The sequence below is a fragment of the Gymnogyps californianus genome, chromosome 12 (assembly GCF_018139145.2).
Source record: "Gymnogyps californianus isolate 813 chromosome 12, ASM1813914v2, whole genome shotgun sequence".
In the NCBI taxonomy this organism is placed as follows: Eukaryota; Metazoa; Chordata; class Aves; order Accipitriformes; family Cathartidae; genus Gymnogyps; species Gymnogyps californianus.
The window spans coordinates 830,222-852,731 of NC_059482.1; the positions used below are offsets into that span (position 1 = coordinate 830,222).

The 22,510-nt window shown below is 40.2% G+C and overlaps 1 long non-coding RNA gene across 1 annotated transcript in view; it reads right to left on the minus strand.

Annotated features, from left to right (window-relative positions):
* Nucleotides 1-3,314: 3,314 nt before the first annotated feature.
* The window catches only part of LOC127021133 (uncharacterized), a 122,108-nt gene continuing 102,912 nt past the window's right edge, over nt 3,315-22,510 (minus strand). The window contains exons 4-5 of the long non-coding RNA XR_007767171.1: nt 4,953-5,037; nt 3,315-4,639 (exon numbers count right to left, since the gene is read on the minus strand). This is a non-coding gene — a long non-coding RNA (uncharacterized LOC127021133). The remainder of the gene's footprint in view (nt 4,640-4,952; nt 5,038-22,510) is intronic.

Consider the following 22,510-nt stretch of genomic DNA (forward strand, 5'->3'; position numbering starts at 1 on the left):
GGTAACAAGCTGTAGCATCTGCAAACTTGTCAGTTCTCAGCCCACAACAAAGTCCAGCCAGCAGATCTGTGTTTAAAATGGGAACTAGCTGTTACATTTTATAAGACAAACATTATCTGTTCCCATTGCAGGGTGCCTTTTTATTAAAAGCCAGCTATAAGAGGAGAAATTAAATGTGCTTGTTACATTTTACTTTTCATCTCAAGGAAAAAAACTGTTCGGTTTTGAGTTTGTCTGTCAGAAACCTTTTTACTTGTCTTTCTTCTGTGAAAAGGTTGTAAGATAACAGTAGTGATTGCACAGCCCACAGTAAGCACTCACTGTGAACCTTGGGTGCTCTTGTAACATTGCTTTTTCCTCTAAACAAGAAAAATAAAATAAAACTTCCATGCAGCGAATCCATGGGCAGCGAGAAATCCAGCCTGCAGCTATACCCCCCTGGGACGTGCAGCAGGGTACACAGCGCCCTGCTCGGGGGGGTCGCACACCCCCCTTCTCCGCAGTGCATCCAGGCTGGCGTCCGAGCTGGCCGGTGCCGCAGCGGGGCTGCACCCAGCCAGCCGCCTGCAGCACCCGCCTGCTGCCGGGCAGCGAGGCTTCCGTTCACACGTACCTGCTTTGTTCGACTGCACAACATCTGAATTAAAATTCTCTCATCTCCAAGTTTTTACTTATGTACTTCGGCAGTGTATCTGACTGAGAAAGCTTCCATATTTCACTATTTTTTTCTTCCTTTTTTTTCTTGGTATGTTGGAGTTGCTCTTTTTCTCTGCTCTCTGTATTACTGAATGACAGCTACAGTCCTCAACGCCTCTTCTATAACCTGAAATGTATTTATACTTCTCTTTTGAAAAATGAAGGGAATACTCTGTGTGCCCCCTATAAGGCCAAAGTCCAACATAACTGAGGAAGAACTGAAGAATTATTAAACTTGAAAAGTTAAATTTCTGTCCAACCTCACAGTTATTTTTGAACATCTAAGGGAAACCACCTATGAGCACCTCCACAAAATACGTTCCCGTAAAACTGAGCATTAGTCAAATCAGTAGTAGAGACTGAGCATATATCCCTCTCTGTGGTTTTGGGAGCCTGTCAGAAATTCATATAATTTAAAAATTTCTCAGTCTGAGCAGTTTGCTTCTGCAAATACTTACCTTGGTGCCCTAGTCTGTCTGGGGACCAACCTGCGTGAACTTCAAACATGGCTTCAAGTCTGGTGGTACTTACCACAGCAAGCATAAAAATACATGAATGGGCAGAAATGAAAAAAACCCAGTCACAGTCCCATCACAAAATCCAAGCAGAAGGAGAAAGCACTATTTTTCCAAAACCCAGGATACTGCAGAACTCCAAAATAAGGACTTTAGGGGAAAAAATGTAGGCATTACAAGAACTTGGGTGAAGGGGTTTTGGTTGGCTTTTTTTTTTTAAACCTTGCTAAGAAATCTGGCCTATTTATGAGTTGTGAAATACAAACCACGTTATCAACAATCTTAAGGAAATGGATTGATGTTAAGTGATACTTCAGAATCCGCCCCGTAGCAAAGCTACTGCACCATTACAGAAAGATAAGCAGAAAATCCTTCCTGCAAATAAAGGAGACCTCCATGATATTCTATAAACCATGCAGCTGAGTTTTAAAAGCCACTGACATAACTTATGGGTCTGGAACATTTCTGCTATACAGTAGCATGCAGCACCTCCTATAAAATGAGATTTATTGAAAAAAGAACAATTCCTAATTAAGATAATTATCCTGAAATGTTGTTACATAAGCTGCAACTCGTACTCTTTTTATTAATAATACAAATGAATCGCCAGATTGCACGAGCCTGAATGGATGCCATGCGCTGCCATGGGAAAAGCTGTTTGTCTGTTTTCCAAGATAAGCCTTTTCTAAATTTAATAAATCAAGTAGAGAAGAGACCCCCTTGTGACCGTAAGAGACAAGAGATCCACTTCCATTCGGGTAGTATAAACTGCACGGAAAACGCCTCCTCACAGAAATCAAGCTTTTGGGCAACTGGGAAGAAGAACGGTGACGGCGAGCCCACGGGCGGAGGCTGCGGCGTCAGGCCAGCCCGGTGGGATCACCGCCCGCAGCGGGAGCGTAACGCCGGGCGCCGGGATAACGGAGTCCCACCGGCAGCACGCCCAGCGACCGGCCGCGGCGTGGGCTCCTGCCGCGTGACGTGACGTGACGCGCCGGCCCCCGCCGCCTTGCCCGCAGGGGACCCGCGGCACCGCGGAGCCGCACGGCGGAGCCGCCCCGCGCCCCCGGCCCCCGCCCCGCGCCCCCGGCCCCGCCGCGGAGCGGAGCGGCAGCGCAGCCCGGCGCGGTGCGGTGCGGTGCGGTGCGCCCCGTCCCTACGGCTCTCTACCCTACAGCAGCTGCTAACGGCACCTCAGCTCAAGGGGCAGGCAGCGTGGGGAGGAAAAAAAACCAAACCCCACCCCAAAACCAAACCCCATTCGGCAACAGTCCATAAAATCCCTTGCTGGCACAATTAGGAATTTCTTCCTTCTTCTGAAAAATTGTATGTGATACAAAAAGTAGGGCTTGTTGTTTGTTTTTTTTTTTCTTGAGCAATTCTTGCTGCTGTGTGATCGCTGAAATGAAGGCGCGATGAGAACTGGAATGTACTGAAGAAAAAACACTAGGAAATGAATCTGATGAGAGAGGTAAGGCCACGCTTCAGAAGCGCTGCCACTTCAGGACATTATCCTGTGTCACCTCCACCCACATCAGGGCATTTTCTTGCCATAAAGAGGCCTTTTCACTCTTCAGAAGTTGTAAGGAATCTTACAGGTTTGTATTTGTTGTCTTCTTTCCGATTTCAGAGCTTTTAAAACGCTGACAATCTTTCGGTCAGCCAGTACCGTGTCACACTAAGCTGTACCCCACTGCAGACCGTCTACTTCCGTACGCGGCGGCTTGTGTAATTATACAGGAGACCAACGGGTAAATCTTAGTTATTTAATTTTGTTACCCACATCGTTTCTGCTATCATGCTTCTCTGTTGAAAACAAAACAGTGGCTCTCAAATGCTTAAGTTCTCTCAATGTTACCGCTTTTTTAGAAACTGCTGTGATTGCCATTATAAAACTGATAGAGCCAGCATTCCCCTAAAACCATTTTAAGTCCTCAACAAAAGGCCACGCATTCTAAAAGCAACATGGTTTGTCCATTATTATGATTTATTATTATTATTTGCATTACAGTAGTACCCAGAGGCCCCTGCCAGGGTTCCTTTGTGCTGGGCATTGTACAGAATACACAGCAACACACTGATCTAAAAAACTTAAATTCAGCCTAAAAGGTTCCAGACCCCTTCTCTCTAGGTATTTCCTCACTCGATGCGTTCATCATTTTTATCATTCTAAGGGGCATTTCCCAAACTCTAGTAATTTTTTTCACAGCAATACAGATTTGGAAGTTTCCCAGCGGCTCTACTTCCACTTCCAGGTACAACCCTATGATTAACACAGCAACAGGCTCCGAGGTCATCTGTGCAAAACTTACAGCCAGGTTTTAAAAAGCCCTTTGGATCCAAGGACATGCAAGGTAATTATAAGCAGCAAGATGATATTAACTGGACTGCACCAAACAAATCAATCAAGCAAAGACGACTTGATTTTCTGTGATTCTCTCTCCTTTAGCTGAAAAAGAAAGCCCAAAGCAGCTGCTCTAAATGAGAAAAAACATTCAGAAATACAGTAAACAAAAACAGCAGTGTGGCTATGGATGCACAATGTTAGTATGGAAACAAAGGAAAGGTGTAGAGATTGCATATATCACCCTTGAAAGCAAGAGTGAAAATAGCCTCTCCTATCTCTAAAAGCAGCTGGGGATGATTCGCAGGAGATTTTTCTGTAATAAAATTCCCCTACGTTTCTTTACTTGGAAAACTCAGTTTATAGGTCAGTTAACAAGTATTAAAACCACAAGAGAACATGAAACGCACCACCTTTTCCTTTTGATCCTTTTCCCTTTTGGATGAAAGTTTTGAAGTTCGGAATATAAAATCCCTGAATTTTTGTTATGTTTTATGCCTCCATGAAGGCATTAAAACAAAAGTTTGTGGGCTGCAGAAATATCCCTTAACTAGCGGGGAATTAAAGCAAGCTGTCCTGCAGCAGGACACCTGTTAGCCAGGTGTGCTGCCGGCCCAGCTCCCCAAATGGAACACCTCATTTACAAAACAAATCTGTCCAGAAAATTACCTGCCCCTCTTGATTGCTGCAAATGGTTTTCATCAACCTGCACTGAACTGTACTCTGTTCTCCCCAAATTTACAGCATCGGGTATGAGAGTCATTGTAGGAGGAAAAGGAATAGAAGCAATGTTTAAAAGCCATTAAATAAATAGAGGGTCCCCAGTGAGAACGGTCAGTGCCTTGGGTGTCCATTCGTTAAGGTAGCTTCCCGCTGAGCACACTACACAACCCACCACCAAGCACAGAATTGGCTTGGCTTAGAGGTTTTAAAGGCCCTGTTCTCTTGCAGGATGCTTCGGTTTTGAAATCTATCAAAGGAATCTCAAAACAAATTACATGGTAAATTATTATCTCTGTTCTGGCCTCCTCTCTACACCCCACTGTTCAGCATGAATGACGATGGGAGAGCCGCTTGTGAAAGCCTGCAAGATAAGCAGATTACAGAATGTCAGGTGCCTCGGGCTACTCTAAATTTCACAGCCAAACTTCGCTGGCCGAATCAGTTCATCTCACTAATATGGGTCACAGGCTATTTCAATTAATGCACCTCTAATGACTAACATTTGTTCCTTAATGTGAAAGGAATAAATACAGAGATACATAAAGCAGCACTATAAAGCAAAATGCTCTCCCCTTGCTTCTCATCAGTATCACTGCATTTAGTTTCTCTAACCAACTAACAGAGATGGGGAAAATAGGCTTGCAAGGAATATAGAATTTCTTTCAGAAAGAAACCTTTTATGTAGCTTTCCTATCATTACCAACGCATTTCTGGCAGCTTTCAGTGTCCTCTAGATCCCAGTGTACTGAATAACAAGACCTGATATGAAAACAGAATGCAGAAAACAAATTAGCATTTTGAAAATAAAAAGCATGGCTTTTAATCCTATTAAGATCATGGCTTTTTTTTTTTTTTAAGTTCTCTGAAAGATATACTGATGTTTCCATTAACATAAATGCTGAAATCAGCATTTCCTTTGAAAGAAGTTGTTAATATTTGGAAATGGTAGGATTTCCAATCCTAGATTTGATTGTTATTCTATGCTACCCTGCAAGTGCCAAGGTCATGGGGAGATTCACCTGCACACTGAGCTAAATGAATGCACTCGGCCACAATACATGTATAATTTAACATTCTCCTCTCAAGTACCACCATGCATTCCTAAAAATATTTTATTACAATAACAAATTGGTTTCAAAATCATGCATTATGTATTCTGAAATTAGGTCTGCCAATGAAACCTGTATATACAAACATACAAGCAAGCATGCAGGACAGCGTGAACACAGAAATTATAGGTTCTAGAGGAGCTGAAAGGAACAATTAATTCTTCCTGTAACTCCAAAAAGTCCCTTTTTATTACTTTAATCTGCATAGTTAAAAAGAACAAAACAATCAATTGCTGTGAAATGCATTTAGAAATCAAATAGCATGTCTTTTCCTAGATGTCTTTACAGAAAGAAAATGTTTAACTGCAAAGTGCACAGTATATTAAACATACACTGGGGAGTTCATTTCTCAAGGGTAGGGTTGGGAAAAATAATACAAAGCTTCTCAAATATTTAAAAGAGTATTAGTTACATTTCAAAACTTTACCATTATAACATTTTAAATGCTTTTTTCTTCAGATCAAGCTCCTCCAAATATTTAAGATGAATTTATCAAAAAATTCCTGCTAAATTCTTGATAAATAAAACTAGTCCTTTGCCATTTCTTTTTCAGTTAGTTAGCCAAAGAGTTAAAAATTTCGTAATATTGCTGAATTTTCAGTAGCAAATGCTGTACCGTTAATGCACTTTCATGATAGATGGTTGTTTCTGATTTGCAAGTTTCATTTTAAGTTAAATATACATTGATGAAGTGTCCTTTTACAGCCCAAATATTCTTTTTTCTCATGCAAAATAAGCATGTTTCTTGGTCAACTGACATTTTGTTAAAAAGGACTTGAGGTAGCTATTTATGAATAATTAAGATTAAAATGTTTCTGTGATTCCCTCAATGCTTTTTTATTTTAAAACATTTATATCATGTCAAAATGGACTTATTCTTCCAAAGGTAACTTTCCATTAAAATAATGGAGAAAATGACATTTCTAATTTTGATAACAGCCCTGAGTTCTTAACTAAAGTCAAAGCCTTCTGCTGCAGAAGCACGACATTTTTTAGGATTGATACCATTATGTGAATTCTTTGTAATGGTGTTAAAATACTTGATTTGAAGTATTTACAACATGACAAATAAGATCAACTAAATTTCCCTTTTAAAACAGCAGCCCTGACTAAAGCTTTATTTTGGACTATGTGTTTCCCTCTGTTAAAACTATTTGCTCTTGTGTTATTTATGACAAGAAAGGGAGTCTGGCAGATATTACTATTCATTAGACTTCGTTCAATTTTAAACTTTAGGAAATGTTCTCAAGAATAGCTTGCAAATGTATGTTCAAACTGGACATTTGTTATTTCATTTTTATTCCAAGAAGCAAAAATGCAAAATATTCTAAAAGACTGTTTTGCCACAGGAAAGCCAGGTTAGATTGAGGACTTTACATTTCTAAGAGATTTTAATTCAGTAAATATTGCATAAAATTAGAACCTTTATACTCTCCTTTTTGAATACAAGTGCAAACGTTGCACTCAGAAACTGTTTCTCTGTAATTTCGTTTAGATGTTCTGATATGACTAGACATACAGCTTTTTCAGTAGCGAAATCATGAGAAATAATTATCTCTAATCTAATCAGTAGTATCTGAAAATGGTAAATGTTAGCAGCTTAATTTGTGATTTCTTAAAAAGCCTTTTGTATCACTGTTTAGACTGACACATTGAAGCTTTGCTTTTAAAGCAATAATTAAGAAATTGTTGACAGAAATTAAATGTCACTGACTATTTTAAACAATTGTAAGTGTTCTTCCCCCTTTCTTTCCTGAGGTTGAGCCTGACAAAAAGGGAAATCTAAACTACCATTAGAGAGGGGAACACGAGTTTCCGGAGTGGTTTTTTTCAGTAAAGAGATGTGATTCATACAAGTAATAAGCAAACCCCACGCTATGGATTTTTAAATGCCCTGGCTTGTAATCCAGAGGTTAAATGATTAAACCCATTCCTGCACTTTTCAGTTGAGCTGCAGATACGTTTCCTTGAATTTAGCTGTGGGCAATTTTAGGCTGTATAGGAACTGCTCTTTTATTTGTTATTAAAGTCCATTGCTATCTTTCAAAACTGTTTGTTACACATATCTGAACACATACATGTATTAAGAAAATATACTGAAATAAACACAAGATTATAAAATCTGGATAAAAATCACTCGGTGGTCATTTTTGCATGGCTATTTACTTAACGAAAATTATAAATGGCAATACATTAAATCATTAAATACAACCATTATCTTTCTTGTACAAATTTAAGTACAAAACAAAACTATTTTCCAAACATTGCACGTAATCCTTAAAAAAAAGGACCTTCAAAGGCGGAGGCTGGGGGTGCCTGAGCTCAGGGTAACAAGATGAACACAAGCAAGTGCTCCCTGATGAGATGCAGCCAAGTGGTCAGTGACGGTGAATGTGTCTCAGCCAGAAGCAGAAGCTTCGGATTTGGAGAAGCCCTTTCAAATGACACTTACATAAGAATGTATATACGTGGGAAGTTTGAAAAGCACGTAGGAGAAAACAGATATGGTAAAGCTTTCCTTCTTGATCGCTAATTATTCCTCATGAAAAAGGCAGGAATATCATAATGGTGCACTGTTGCACTGTTCGCTGTGACTGTTTTGTTGTTTTGAATTCAATAATTTAAGTTAAAAGACAGCAGATACTGTAGCAGCTTGCAGACCCTCTTGCACAGCTTTCTGGCTGGCAAGAAAAAGATCTGAAAGCTAAAATGGAAGAAGGTTTCTGCATATTTTTCCCATTCAGGATACTGCAACTGGCTGGTGAGCTGCATGACACTGAAAAAACATGCAGTCTCCTAACAGGATTAAAGGCAGAGGAAGAAAATACAAATCAAAAGCACACTGGTGTTTTTCAGTACAGTTTTGTTTTGTTCACGAAATAACTCCACCCGATATGATTTAATGCTGTAAGCACAAAGAGCGTGTGTTGAGCCCTAAGTTCAGGGAGCTGCCCACGGCGGGGAGGCGGGCTGCGGGGAGGGAACGTCCCCCCTGCTTTGTGTCCTGGTGTGAAACCCAGCCGAGGGGTCCGACACGCACGTGGGAATCGGTTTTTAGTGTGAACATTACTTCTGGGGGTGGATACATTCCTCAGTTTCTCCTTTAAACTAGCTTTCTGTTAAATGCACGTATATTAATTAATTATTCCTTTGGGGTGTTGGAAGTAAACCGACCAATATTTGTGATTTTAATGGAAAAGTTACAAACCCTGAGAACTTCATTTTACCATTATTATTAGAAACTCAGTCCCATGGAAGTTTTTACTGGGCAGAGACTCTCCAAGCTGGCTTATTTCACATCACCAGCTTATATGACAAAGTGTTTCCTTAAGCTATCCTAAAATTCATGACCGCATTTTTCTGCTACATGATGTCACAGGGCAGAGAGTGAAACCTGTACTTAGTGCATTCAGGAAGCCAAATCCACTTCCCCTGAAACAAACCTACAATAACACACCCACTAATAAGCTATGAGACTGTTCACAAAACAACATATAGCCAGCAGCACGAGCACAAGCATCTTGCACGCACATACACGCTCCTTCGTGAAAAGACCCAAATTTGACCAAAAGGAAATCAGATGAAGATCCCCACCGAGGAAGAGCACCCAATATATAACCGAGACAGTTCGTGTAGGATGTCAGCTTTCGCTACGGACCATGCCCACCAGACAGTCTGGACAACGACGCGCCTTCAGTCCGCAGAGGCCCGATCAGCGGGGTCTGCGCCGCGGTCCCGGCGGTGCTGCACGGCCGGCCGCGTGTCCTGCAGCGTGCTCTGGGCACCGCTGGCACGCTCCTCGCCGTGCCCGCGGCACAGGGGGAAGCTGAGGGGAAGTCTGCACAGGCCGTGACGGTTAGGATGGTAGTTCACCTGATAGTTTAAGGAAAGCTTCTTTTGGTAGCAGTTGTCTCCCAAGCTGAATCCAGACTAAGAATAATTTAGGTTTGGGGATTTTAAGAGTAGTAGGAAGGTACCATTCTATCCACAAGGCTAACTGCCCCAAGTACGTTACCAGAAATAATCTTAAGTAGTACTTTCATAGGCAGAGCTCTAAAACAAAATGAAAAAAGCAAATCCGTTCATTTGATACCAATCTATTTTTTGTAGCAGCATGTGAAAATAAATTAAAAAAGATTGAAAGCATGTTCTCAAGAAATAAGACACACTAAGATAACAGTGTGACAATTTGCTACCTGAAGAAGTTACAGGAAGATGGTGTCCATAAAAAAAAGGCTTCACCCTATGTTCCGAACACAGTTGTTTTTAATTTCCTTGAAAAGTAAATCATGTTTTCCTTCTCCCTCCCCTTTCTGCCTTACCTTTCCCCCTCCTCTACCACTAGAAAACAATCTTTTGTTTAAGACTTAGCAATCATCTATACTTTAATTTTTATTCAGAGCTATATGATTTTTGTAAAAGTTTTCTTTCCACAAATGTTGTTCTTCCAGCAAGCAAATCAGGAAAGTGAGATTTATTATTTGTTTACTAACAGTAATGAGCAAGCAGAAAGGTTTCTTGCTATACAACATTTTTACACAAAGTTTGCACAATGACATTTAAGAAAAACTAAACCTAGGAGCAGAAGGAGTCCCTTCCAGTCAAACTGAAGGAGGTGCAGAAATTATCTGTCGCTTGATATGGTTTTTATCTCCAGATCATCTCTGGAAACTTCTTTCTCAGGATATTAGTTGAGGAAAGTTTGCTTCCCTCTTTTCATTTCAGAATCACTAGCTCTTGTGTTTGATGTGTTTTGGGTGAAATGTCAGGCAATTATGGTGATGTACTCGCTTTTATATTACCTTCTCTCTTCCCTCGGTGGCTTTTAAAATCACACGTAGCCCCTCTCTCCTCCCCTGCCCTTGCGTGAGCGGGAGATCCCCCCTGGCCCAGGTGAAGAGAGGGCAGCCCCAGCCATATCCTGGTGCTCCCATCGAGGCTCCGTGGCTACAGTAAACCCAAAGCGCACTAATTCTGAAAATGATCGCATGCATTTTAAATAGCAATTTAGAGTGATTCTGCTACACATCCCTCAGTAGGGCCCACACCAAATTACTTCCATTTTACTGTTTCTATGTTTATTGGGGCTGATTCATTACATAGCATACATAGGAGTCTATAGGAACAAGCCATTTTTCAGCGTAACAGGTTTACAGTAAAATTAGATTATAGTTTTATAAATCCCTAGGATAAAACCCCCATATATCCCATAGGCGCAGAAAGGGACATATTGCCCACAGTGTCCTTCTTCATAAGGAAGAGCTACTCTTTGGATTTCCCCCTTCTTAAACAGTACAGTTAAAGAGCTTTTTTTCTGTCAAAGTATTGGCATGTGATTGCCACTACATCTTCCTTTATCCTCTTTAGTGTATTTATTTAGTCCCTTGAGGTCCTTTCCTCTTCTAAAAAGGAAGGCCTAAGAGACTTGATAGATGTTATTGCTATTGTCCAGGAGAATCTATGGGCTAGCATGGAGATCTCCATCTGTGATCTCCATCATCTCTGAGCCTGGAACCCAGATATCCCGTTTCCTATGGCCAAGACGCAGGACAGCATAGCTGGAGGAGAAGGAAAGCACTAATCTAGCCTGAAAAGAATATTTTTAGACTGAATGAAATACACCACCCACAAAGACAGAGAGAGCAAGACCTTGGGAAACCATGGGACTTCTTTCTTTCTTTCTCTGTTTTAAAGAAAAACACTGTTTTCTCTTGGCGTTGTTAAAAAACAATTCCCATTTAAGCACTGACAGGCAGGACTCTGTAATCTGTACATACAATTTAATCCTTTAAAGAATCAGCAGAACCCACATCAATCAAGCCTTCATCAACTTGTAAAAACAATATTTTGATTCAATCAGATTCAAAGCCCTGAAATTCCCAACTAATTAATGCAGGGTCACTCAGAGGCTGTGAAGCAATGGCTAGCAGAGTGGTCAAATATTTACCCCTCAACACATGAGACATTAGGACGACCAAAGGACCTGAAGAGTGGGCAAGAATAGATAATGCGACTCTCACTGCAGCAGGATTCATTCACTAGAAGTATTTGGATAAAGAATTATTACAAAGGAGAGAAAAAAAGAAACTGAAGCCTCTGCCATAAGCAGCATTCTCACATCCTGCTCAAGGGCTGTTAAATGGTCAGTGACCCAGGCAACATCCTTCTCATTTTTTGGTTTTTAACATGCATGTCTCCAGACAGTTGAGTTGTTTTGGTTGTAGTCCTTCCTTATAACATTCACAACAAATTACATTATAAGAATGTAGACAGCAAAAAATTACTGAAGAGTCCAAACCACTAAGACCTTCTGGCCTGCTTTGTATTCCTAGAAATGAGTCTTGAATTCAGCTTTCTCCTTTAAATATTCTTAAAATATAAGCCCAGCATTCAGTATATTCTGTGCACGGAGGAAATTTTCACGGTGTGGAGGGAGTGTCTGTGTGTACTGCAGGCACACGTCTGCCAAGCCTCACGTCTCGAGGTGTTTCTGTGGAGTTCATTTGATGCAGCTTTAAACTCTGCCTCGTGAGAAAATATTTTTTCTATGTTCCACTCTGAAGCTAAAAACTCACTGATTCTTTTAAAGTGCAGTAATTAAAACAGTCATAACTTGTTAACGCATAATATATATAATCATATATATATGTGTACATGGGACCTATATGCAGCTGAGTGCTTTCTTTGACCTCATGTATGTGTAAAGACACACAATATACACCTGCTGTGTGTGTGCATGTGAGTGTGTGTGTGTGTGACAGAAGTGGAAAGACTGTATGTCAGAGAAAAATAAGAATACATCTGGAGTGCTGGTCTCCATGACACCTGATCACTAAAAACCCAGATCTTTCTTGAGAGATATTTTTCCCTTTCTTGGCAGAGGGGGATTCTGGAAGTGCTGCACCCACTCACACCCATTTATCCTTTGCTAATGGCAGCTTCACTGAAAATACTTTCTGTCCTAGACCATATCATATCTCTCCAGGACACAACCACTGCAACAGATACTCCAAAAATGTACAAGGAAACGACTTGCTGCAAAAAAACAATGGAGCAGTTTTCACTTTTCCTTTCAAGATTCCTTTGGGGTTATTGTGCTTTTTTCATATTTATGTATTTTTGCATTTGCACTCTAGAGCTACACAAGGGACAGAAATGGAATATATTTTGCATTATGTTGCTTCTGTGTTCAAATTCATCATACTGCGAGATGTGCTCTGGATAGACAGACTTTAGATTAACGATTATGCAATTAATATGTGGTCTTCCTTCCACAAGAAAGTTTTCAAAAAGTTTAAGAGCAACCATTTAATAATTCACAATTTTTACATTGCCTATATTTTGAGACAGCTTGAGAAAGAATTATACACTCAGAGGAATTTTTAAAAAGCCATTTTGTAGAACCCATGCTGATGGTATTTCGCTGGAACAACCGTCAGTGCCTGGTTACACCAAAATGTATTTTAGAAGGATGCCCTCTCCCAGACTACTATAATAGTAGTAGCAGTAATAATAGTGAAAATGAAGAAAGAGATCCAGATAATGCCACCTGAAAAAAATATATTTCAAGAAATCATCACTAATCTTCTCCTAATCTTACTCTCATCTGCAGAGGAAAGACCAGACAAATAACCTGGGGTTGAAGGAGTAGTTATCTATTTTCAGATGTATGTCTTAACAATGGAGAGACAAAAATTATTGCACCTACTTAAAATGTTTGGCGTAAAAACCTGGATTAAAGCATCTCCTCTTTAACTTACATTATTACTGCTACTCAGCATCATAAAACAATACATGAAATCCTGTTTCCTTTCCCAGGCTACTGTGATTTCCTTGTATTTTGCACTTCACAAACTCCCAGCAAAGAAGTTGGCTTGGTCGATTTTGAGACAGCTTCCCATTCTGACTCCAAGCGCTAGTATAGTCCTGAAGTGTGTGGGATCCTAAAATTATTCAAACCTTAAAAATTGTGACCACATATGTCATTTTTGCACTGGGTTGACCTTTTCAGCAGCCAGGTCATTCTGACACATAAAAGGAAAAAGAAACAGAGCCACCTGCTCCATACTAGGAACCGGGGCTACGTGTGCTCTGTTGGAATTGCTAAAAGAATGTATAAATGAATTCATTGCTACAAAACTGCACCATTTCCAGTTTCCCTCTATACTCCAGTTACTACAGACTGAGAAATTCTGGGATCGAAGCAGCATCCCTTCTATTTTTTAAGAACGAACAAATACACTGTGGAATACCTCCTATTCCCGGCGGTTGCACTGACTGATATTTGCAGGCTGAAGGGTCACTCTGCAGGCCCTAAGGCAGGGTACAGCTTTTATTCCCTGTCCTGCTTTACAGGGATGTGGCTGACATGAATTTTCAGAGGAGATGCCACAACTCTAAATTCAGTTGTTGATAGGCAAGCATGAGAGGAACGCTCTTTCCGTGCATCCATCTTTATAATTTATATCCTACAGGTTTCCATTCAGTCAGGCATTTGAATAGGTAAATTACAAAATATTTTCAAAATCTCTATGCCATTGAGGAAAGGTAAGAAACTAACCAAAACCATCTGAAAAATTTCCATACAACAGTGGAGACCTTTCTTTCTTCTCCTCTAATTTGCCAAATTGCAGCTGGTAAAGGAAAAAGCACTGGTCAACATTATAAGCTCCGTTCCCATGTTACTGACTCATTTTTATTTGGACAAAGAACAGATAAACATACTGATGCATAGAAAACCTGATGTAGGGACAGAAAAATAAATTATTTCATCTGCTGGTATCCACAACATGCACCCACCTACAAAACTGTTCAGGTCACTGGAAAAGCTCTGCACACAATGCATTCCCATGCACAGAGTTACTTTGAAACAGCTTATAAAATGTCTGGAATATTGCATATATTTTACTTTTATCATTCTTCTCTTTGGATTTCTCTTACTTTCCCTTTTGCTATCAGACTGAGGGTGATAAATTGAAGACGAAAAAGTGCACATTTCTCCATGTCTTTTAAAAAGCACTTGAATAAATATTATCCATGCAGCCAAGTGTGTCCTGCATTTGAATAGGTGCAAAGCAGCAGGGATGCCACTGCAAAGAAGCATCTGCCCTGCAGCTCTTAGTGCCAGTGCAGTCAATATACTAAACAATGATTTATATTAGCAAATTTTCATGTTGAAATTAATAGCTCTTTTTGAAAGCGTTAACTGTTTCGGTTTCACCTTAGATATTAATCTAGCATCTAATCCATAATTGTTTTTAAACATGCACATTTGGGGAATTATTCTCAGATACATCCAAAGATCCTTCTTTCCCTTGGAGCATTCCTTCAGTAATTCTGCGAACCAACATGAACTGCTCCATGAGGTAGTGCAATGGGATGAGGCTATTTTTAAGCTTTAAAATACAATAGAAAGCCAAACTTTAACAATAAATCACGGATAAATGTACTAAGCGCCCTGGATATTAACAGAAATATTAACTTACAAACAGAAGTTCTATCTTCTAACACTTTTGCCACTAGTATTTCAACACAGTAAGTAACAGAAATTAAGGAAGTCTGAAACCTCCGCTGGTAAAATACATTCCCAGGAGGAAAAGCTTTTTACATCGTATTTCAATGCAAAGTGAGCCCCTAATGTCAAACTCTCCCCATTTTTTCTTTCCCAGAGCTTCTCCCGAAGAACAGGACGACTGACACAGTACCAGAAAAATCTCTCATCACGATGTCTCTGAACTGTATCAGCTCGTGATCTTTCCTGCACCATCGTACAACAGCCTGTGTCCCATCTCAGCCACCAGAACTGTCACCTGGCTTTCGATCTCTCCAGTTACTGTTTTCTCCCCCTGGATCCTCAGGTCACCGAATCGGTCACCCCGCCTTGCATTTGGACACGAAGACATTACACTGACACACTGCCCTCCTTCCCCTAGCCAGAAGATGTGTCGCCTTGCACTTCTACCTATGGTCAAGATTTCTGTCACCTTGCTTTGTGCCACTGCTACCAGAGTTGTCACCTTGCCCTCTAAGCTTGTCCTTGTACATCTCCACACTGCTTATGTCTCCACTCATTGCACCTCTCACTTCATCCTGCCTCTACAATCAGCATTTCACTTCATCTTTACTCCCAGTGACATCCATCATGGGTTTAGTATCGGAAATTCTTCTGGAAATTAATTTTTGTCTCACTGTCTAAAAGAACTGATTTTTTTTTTCCCCCACCAGAATTAAGGAGCTTAAATAGAACAGCAAGATAGGCACATGCCAAGACCAAGTCAGTGTCGCTGCTATATGGGCTAGCTCATTTTTCTCTTTATGATCCTCCCTATATATCTAAAACTAGACTGTAAGCCCTCTGAAGTAGGGCTTGGCTTTTCTATACGCTCCAGTAAAACAAATTACATAATAAAAATAACTGATGTTTGAAATGTAATTGGTCACTAGAATTTGCAACACAGTAAGATAAAACTAGAACAGCTCTGTAAATCAGTAGGTGATGAATTGGCCCAGAGTAAAATAAGCTGAGCAGTCCCTGTCAGTATGTCACACAGTACGTATATTTACAGTTCAGAGGCGCTCTGCTTTCTTAGTAGAATTTGCAGATTTCTGATTCTAATCTCCAAAAGCAAAAGACTCCGCATAGAACAACAGATGGATTATCAGCACAGGGTGTCTAGGAAGTGCTCACACCCCTGCTCGGAGGTTAACATTTGATTTCTCTATTGTATGGTCATCTTTGACTGAAAGAATCGATACACAAAATTAACTCCTAGTTCTCAACATTACCTTTTCAGTTGCAGCTACAAAAAATAATTTGTTGTTCAAAGCAAATAAGAAACAAGCTAAATACTACTATTGCCATGAATAAATTTGAAAACAAAATCAAATAACTGCAGTAAAATAACCCCCCCAAAATAAAAACAAAAAAACCTCATGTAAAATTAGCCTTTCCTCTACTGCAATGAACCCTTCATTAAATATAAGGTTTAAAGATTTCATAGTATACCAGACGTCTGTGACACCTTTGGTCACAAGAAGCTGATGATTCCATAACCTAAAGGACTGGACTGAAACAGCTCTACTTAGGCCTTCAGGATGTAAGCCAGTTGGTAGGGATACACCGTCCCTTTTTTTCGTCCCTTCCATCCGAGAGCAGTCAGGTTTTACAACCAGAGTGCTGTGCTGAATATAGGAATATGAGAAGAGAGCACGGCCTGACTCATAACTCGCCTCTTTCACACTGACTCGTTACCCACTTCAGTGGTCTCTGAATGTGGTCTTTTGATCACTGTTAGTCCACGTGGTCAAAAAATTGTTTCAATATTGAGAAGTGTAATGTTTTTAATTAAATGCATGGTGACAGTGCTTGTAGTGGTCTGTGAAAAATGCTGAAGGACAACCATGGTACAGAGAGTCCAAACCCCTGTCCCAATAACCTGTCCCATAACGTGTCGGGGCAGCAGCACAGGCAGAGAACAAAGTCTCTACCAGGTAAGACAAACACGTAACTCGCCAGAGTGACCATCTGCCAGACCCCCATTGCCCACCACTGCCATAGCTGTTACAAAGGCCTGTGCCTATCAGATTAAGAAATCAAAATATTCAAGCTATTTCTACCTATATTTTGGAGGCCCACTGAGAAGATACAAATTCCATTCGACGCTGGGAACGGGAGCCAAGAGACATCCCCTGAAATGCTGGTTAGCTCTCTGGCTACAGCTACATCCAGCTACAGCTGGATGACAAACTTCTTTCTGTGCCTTGATTCCCCAATAAATAGACTTGGATTTCGTAATACTTAACTCCCCCTGCAAAGCACTCTAAGACCTAGAGATGAAGATTATTACGAAGAATTATATCAGACAGTAGTTAAAAGCAGTTTAAAATCTTGCTTCCAGGTGTTCTCTCTTCCTCTTTTTTCGTGGTATTGGGCAAATTACTTAACCTATTTCTTGCTGCCTTCTGCATCTATTCTTAGTAACAATGATAAAAGTCTGTATCTAAATTTAAACATTTATGAAGAATTTTCACAACTTCCTTGTGAAATCCTTTAAAGAGGGCAAAGGGTCACTACTTTCAGTGGTCATTTGGAGTGGCTTTTTAACCTCTGAAACATTTGATTTTTACTCGTGGGCTACTGGAACCAAGTGATTTTGCTGTGTCTGCCCAGAGCTAGTTCAGTGGAATCTCATGGCATTGCCTGGGATTCTGTTTGTAGGATGGCAAATGGTGGTGTGTCAGGTCAAGGCTCTTCAACATGCTGATGATGCTTAAATTCAGAGATGGGTATTTATCAGAGAGGTTATTTTAAGCTTTAATTAAAACGGGCAGTTTTACCATGGAATCCAACTTTTCTGTCTTGGACGTAACGGTATCAAAACCATTTGTATAGTAATGGCAGTAGTACCAAAACCATTCGCTATTCTAATGTACAGTATACAGAAAAACGGTGTTCTGGAGACTGGAGTTCTTCCTTTGAATGTGTTATTTTGGATATCTCCAGTGTATACCGATATACGCATTGTTGTTGCACTCAAAGAGAGGCTTCAAACTGTTTGGTCACTCTTTACATTTGTCTGAGTTCTCCTTCAGCTTCTCTTTCCTGCTTTTCAATATAGACTTTGAACAAACATATACAGAACTGTTCTCAGGCCATTTTTTAGAGAGATCAGCAAAACCCTTTAATTATTCTAACACAAATTAAAGCTAACCAACAAATGCAACCAAACCATTCTTTGTTCTCATTCAACAACAACAGCCCCCTACCCCCCCTTTGTTCTTTATGGACAGAAATGAGCAGAAAGTATTTTTTTTTGCTCTAGAAATCTCTATCAACCTATACTGAGGAAAGCGAAAGGACAGATCACTAATATCAACTTCTATCCAACTCAAGACCATCAGAACCTTGGGAGCAGCATGAAAACGAGACGCAGACTTGCACCGACTCTCAGCCTGAAGGCACATGGCAGGCACGTGGCACATCCTAGTTTGCAGGTTTTTCCAGAACTTTAAGCAATATGGGTTACTGTGTGCTGGAGCTGCTCTCTGTGAAGACAGACATAAAGGCAGCTGCAAGCTGTGAAGAAATCAACACTTCACACTGCTTTCAGCAGTGTTAATGTGCAGCCCATGGTCTTCCATGGAGCTAAAAAGAAACTATTCTCTCTTTGCATCTCATCTATGAGTACAAGGTGAACGAGAAATCTATAAAGGATTAATTAAGACAAAATGCGTTAAATAAAACATCTCCTTCAACAGTCAAGGATTATATCTCAGCATTTTGTAACAGTCTTAGGAAGTACAGATTTATATAGTGGGGAGGGGAAGAAATGGAGGGAGGATGCAACATTAAGGTGGCTTTAGCCACCACAGCACTGTGAACAGCATCGTGTGGTTGTCATCACGTGGGAGTACTGCCTTCCTTACCTTCTGCTCAGGTCCGCTGCCAACCATACTTACTGTATCTTAAACAATTTTTGTTCTATTGTTTCATGTATCTACGCCTATATCTGAAATTGAGAAAAATAAGTATTTTCTCCAGTAAGCTGTCAACCCAACTACCATAGAGAGACCCAAAACTCTAATCCTATCTACATTACTGTCTACTGTGCAAAGAAAAGCGAGCCCGTTTCCAAGATGCTTATTTACCTAATAGACTATAAAAGGTATCGAGGGAGTCATTCCATTCAATTGGGTCAATCTTACGTATGTAAATATGTATTTAAATTTGGTAAATATGTACAGTATTTAGAGTATGTGGAGAATGATTCTTCTGTGGAATGGGGCACCTCTTTCAAAAAGGTTTACACTACTCCAGGTAAATTAAACTCCTTTACACACCAATAATGAAAGCTGAAATCTGCTGGAAGAGAGATGCCCTCTTTTGTTAACTGATGTGAGTAAACATTGCTGAGCTTTGCAGCATTCTAATTGCAGTTATTAATTAAACGTATTTCAATAAGATTAACTTAGTGGATTTGATATAATATCTAATTTTAAGGGTAGAAATAAACATTCCATTTCACATGGGAAAAGATTCATTCATTAAAACGATTCCATTATTTAAGGACTGTGTGTGTATATATATATATATATGTTTGCCTACATGCATGAACCCCAACTATGGAAAAAAGCATTACATACACGTGCATGTGTTTCTCTTCCCTGCCCTTAAAATGCAAAAATTTCATAAAAATAAAATTCTTGGTAACATTTTTCTGTTCATCCACTAGAAAAAACAAAATCTTGGTACCTTCAGCCTTCTAGCTGGAATACCTCATAGGAGAATAAATCTGTTGATCCTAAATTACTAATCCCACTGCTCTACAACCCTGACTTTATTGTGCAACTAGGCTAAGCAGACCTTTGTTAAAGACATAGTTTTATTAAAGAGTTCTCCAAGTAAAAACATCAGACTGCTTGATACATACTTGTTAGAACTCTTAAAAGAACAGTTCTGAAATAAATATATTTTTGAGGTACTGCTGTGGTTTAACCCCAGCTGTCAACTAAGCACCACTATACCCCCGGTGGGATGGGGGAGAGGATCAGAAGAGTAAAAGTGAGAAAACTCGTGGGTTGAGATAAAGACAGTTTAATAAGTAAAGCAAAAGCTGCACGCACAAGCAAAGCAAAACAAGGAATTCATTCACCACTTCCCATTGGCAGGCAGGTGTTCAGCCATCTCCAGGAAAGCCGGGCTCCATCACATGTAATGGTTACTTGGGAAGACAAACGCCATCAGTCCGAACGTTCCCCCCCTTCCTTCTTCTTCCCCCAGCTTTATATACTGAGCATGACATCATATGGTCTGGAATGTCCCTTTGGGCAGTTGGGGTCAGCTGTCCCGGCTGTGTCCCCTCCCAGCTCCTTGTGCAGCCCCAGCTTCCTCGCTGGTGGGGTGGGGTGAGGAGCAGAAAAGGCCTTGACTCTGTGTAAGCACTGCTCAGCAATAAGGAAAACATCCCTGTATTATCAGCGCTGTTTCCAGCACAAATCCAAAACATGGCCCCATACCAGCTACTATGGAAAAAATTAACTCTATCCCAGTCAAAACCGGCACAGTACTCATTTTTGTAGGAGAAGCTCTTCCACCATCCAATGGCTTATTAAGGAATAATGGAGGGTGGGAAGGGGGGACAGACAGGAAATCTGCATATTTCAAGGCTTAGAGTGAAGAGGTTTTCAGCCATGGCGAAAGCTCTGGAGGTTTCATTTAACAGAAAATTCCTCTCTAGTCCAAGTTCACACCTCGCATAGTCACTATCAAAGTGCTATGCAATGAGAAACACATTAGACTACACTTATTTATATTACACCCTAAACAGCAAGTCTAAATAATTTAGGATTTCTACAGCTTGAAGGGAGAAAAAAAAAAACCAGTTGCCATTTTTAAAGTCTTAAAGTGTGTGCTGTTGGGCCTCTTAGGGACATCAGCTTCCCTTGGATGAATGACACGGTATGCATAAGAAAATACAAAACCTTTCGATCACCCTAATACTCAAAGTTACTTCAGGGGGAGGCAAGCAAGGGAGGAAGGGAAAACAGTTCGGCTCTTGGCTCAACTTTCCTTAGTAAAAATACAAAAAAAGAAGATAAAACTGAGGCTTGGACACAACTCAGTGACAACCAGAAAGTCAAGAACTCGGACTGGTGCTCTGTGCCCTGCAGCGCCTGTGCAGGCACCGTTCGGTGCACGCAAGGGCAGGAGCCGCTCGCCCGGGCAGAGGCTGACGGCGGCCGAAACAGGGGCTCCTGCAGCCGGGCCAGTCCCGCTGCTCAGAGCAGCACCCCGAATTGTGAGTTACCCTAGCTGGAGCAAAGCTTCTGCATGCTGCTTATGAGGGTCCATTTATTGCATCAAATTTATGAACATGTAAGTGTCATTTCATAATTTCCCATTCTAAAAAGAGAAAGCAGTATGCCAGAAATGTCCACCCTTTTCGGAATTTCCAGATACACAGTATTTCAGAGACGGAGTATTTAGTATTTATATATGTATGTATAGTATATATACACAGTGTGTGTATATATGCACACTCATTCATTGATAAAAGGAGGTAATTAAAAACACGCAAAAATCAAATAGCATGTTTACATTTTATTAAATGTAAACAGTGCTGATACATTTCTAAATATAGTAATTGAAATATCTTAATTTCTGTCTTCAAATAGGCTTGTGAAAACTAAGTAACAGTATAACCTGGATTTCCATATGGCTGAACCAAACAACTACATTCAGCATTCCTGTTAATATTCAAGTAACTTACAGCGGATGTAAGGAAACATAGGGAAGGTGAGATAGTCCGTATGAATTACGGAATTGACCTAACAACTGAAACTGTCCAAAAGTATGAATAATTTTCTCATCATTACCTTTTTTTCCCTTAATATAACAATGCAAAACATAGTGATCATAGCAAAACCTAGAGAGGGTTGCAGAACTTTTTCCTAGGTTCTTGTGCTAACTGTGACTTACTCCAAAGCAAACTGAGAAGCAGCTTAGGAGAAACCCATTCTCTATCTGATGTCTACTGTTGTGGATTCAAGAGGTTCAGATGATACATGGAGAAGCAGCTGAACTTTCCCATAACACATATTGGTTCTTTTCCCCTCTGAGGTGATTATTCTTGACAAGTGAGGTTCTGCAAGAACCAACGTATTGGAGTATTTTGGGGTCTAGGTCCAGCTCTCATAACTGGACCCCGTGTTTACTCAGCTTGTGTAAGCAATACTGCTAATTCATTTCAGAGGACTGTGCTAGTCAGTGTGGAGAGAATGTGGGTTGTCTAATATTAGTATCATAATAAAATCAGCTTTTGCAATCAGTCCCGACACCTTCAGCTGACTGCTGTTTTCCATTAAAATCTTCTCTTAGATCAAGTTATACAATGAAATTCAACTTTCTGCTGCCTCCATTTTCAACAGATTATAATGAACAACATCTTACGTTTGCATAATACCTTTAGTAGTGTGTCAGAAAAGAATAAAGTACTCTTTCTAACAAAAGCCTGGTTAGAGTAGAAGACAGAGAAATCAAGCAAAAAAAAAATCTTATGAACTAGTATTGAATTTCAACATTCTACTTGCTTATCATATAGTATAAATAATTCACACTTGAAAAT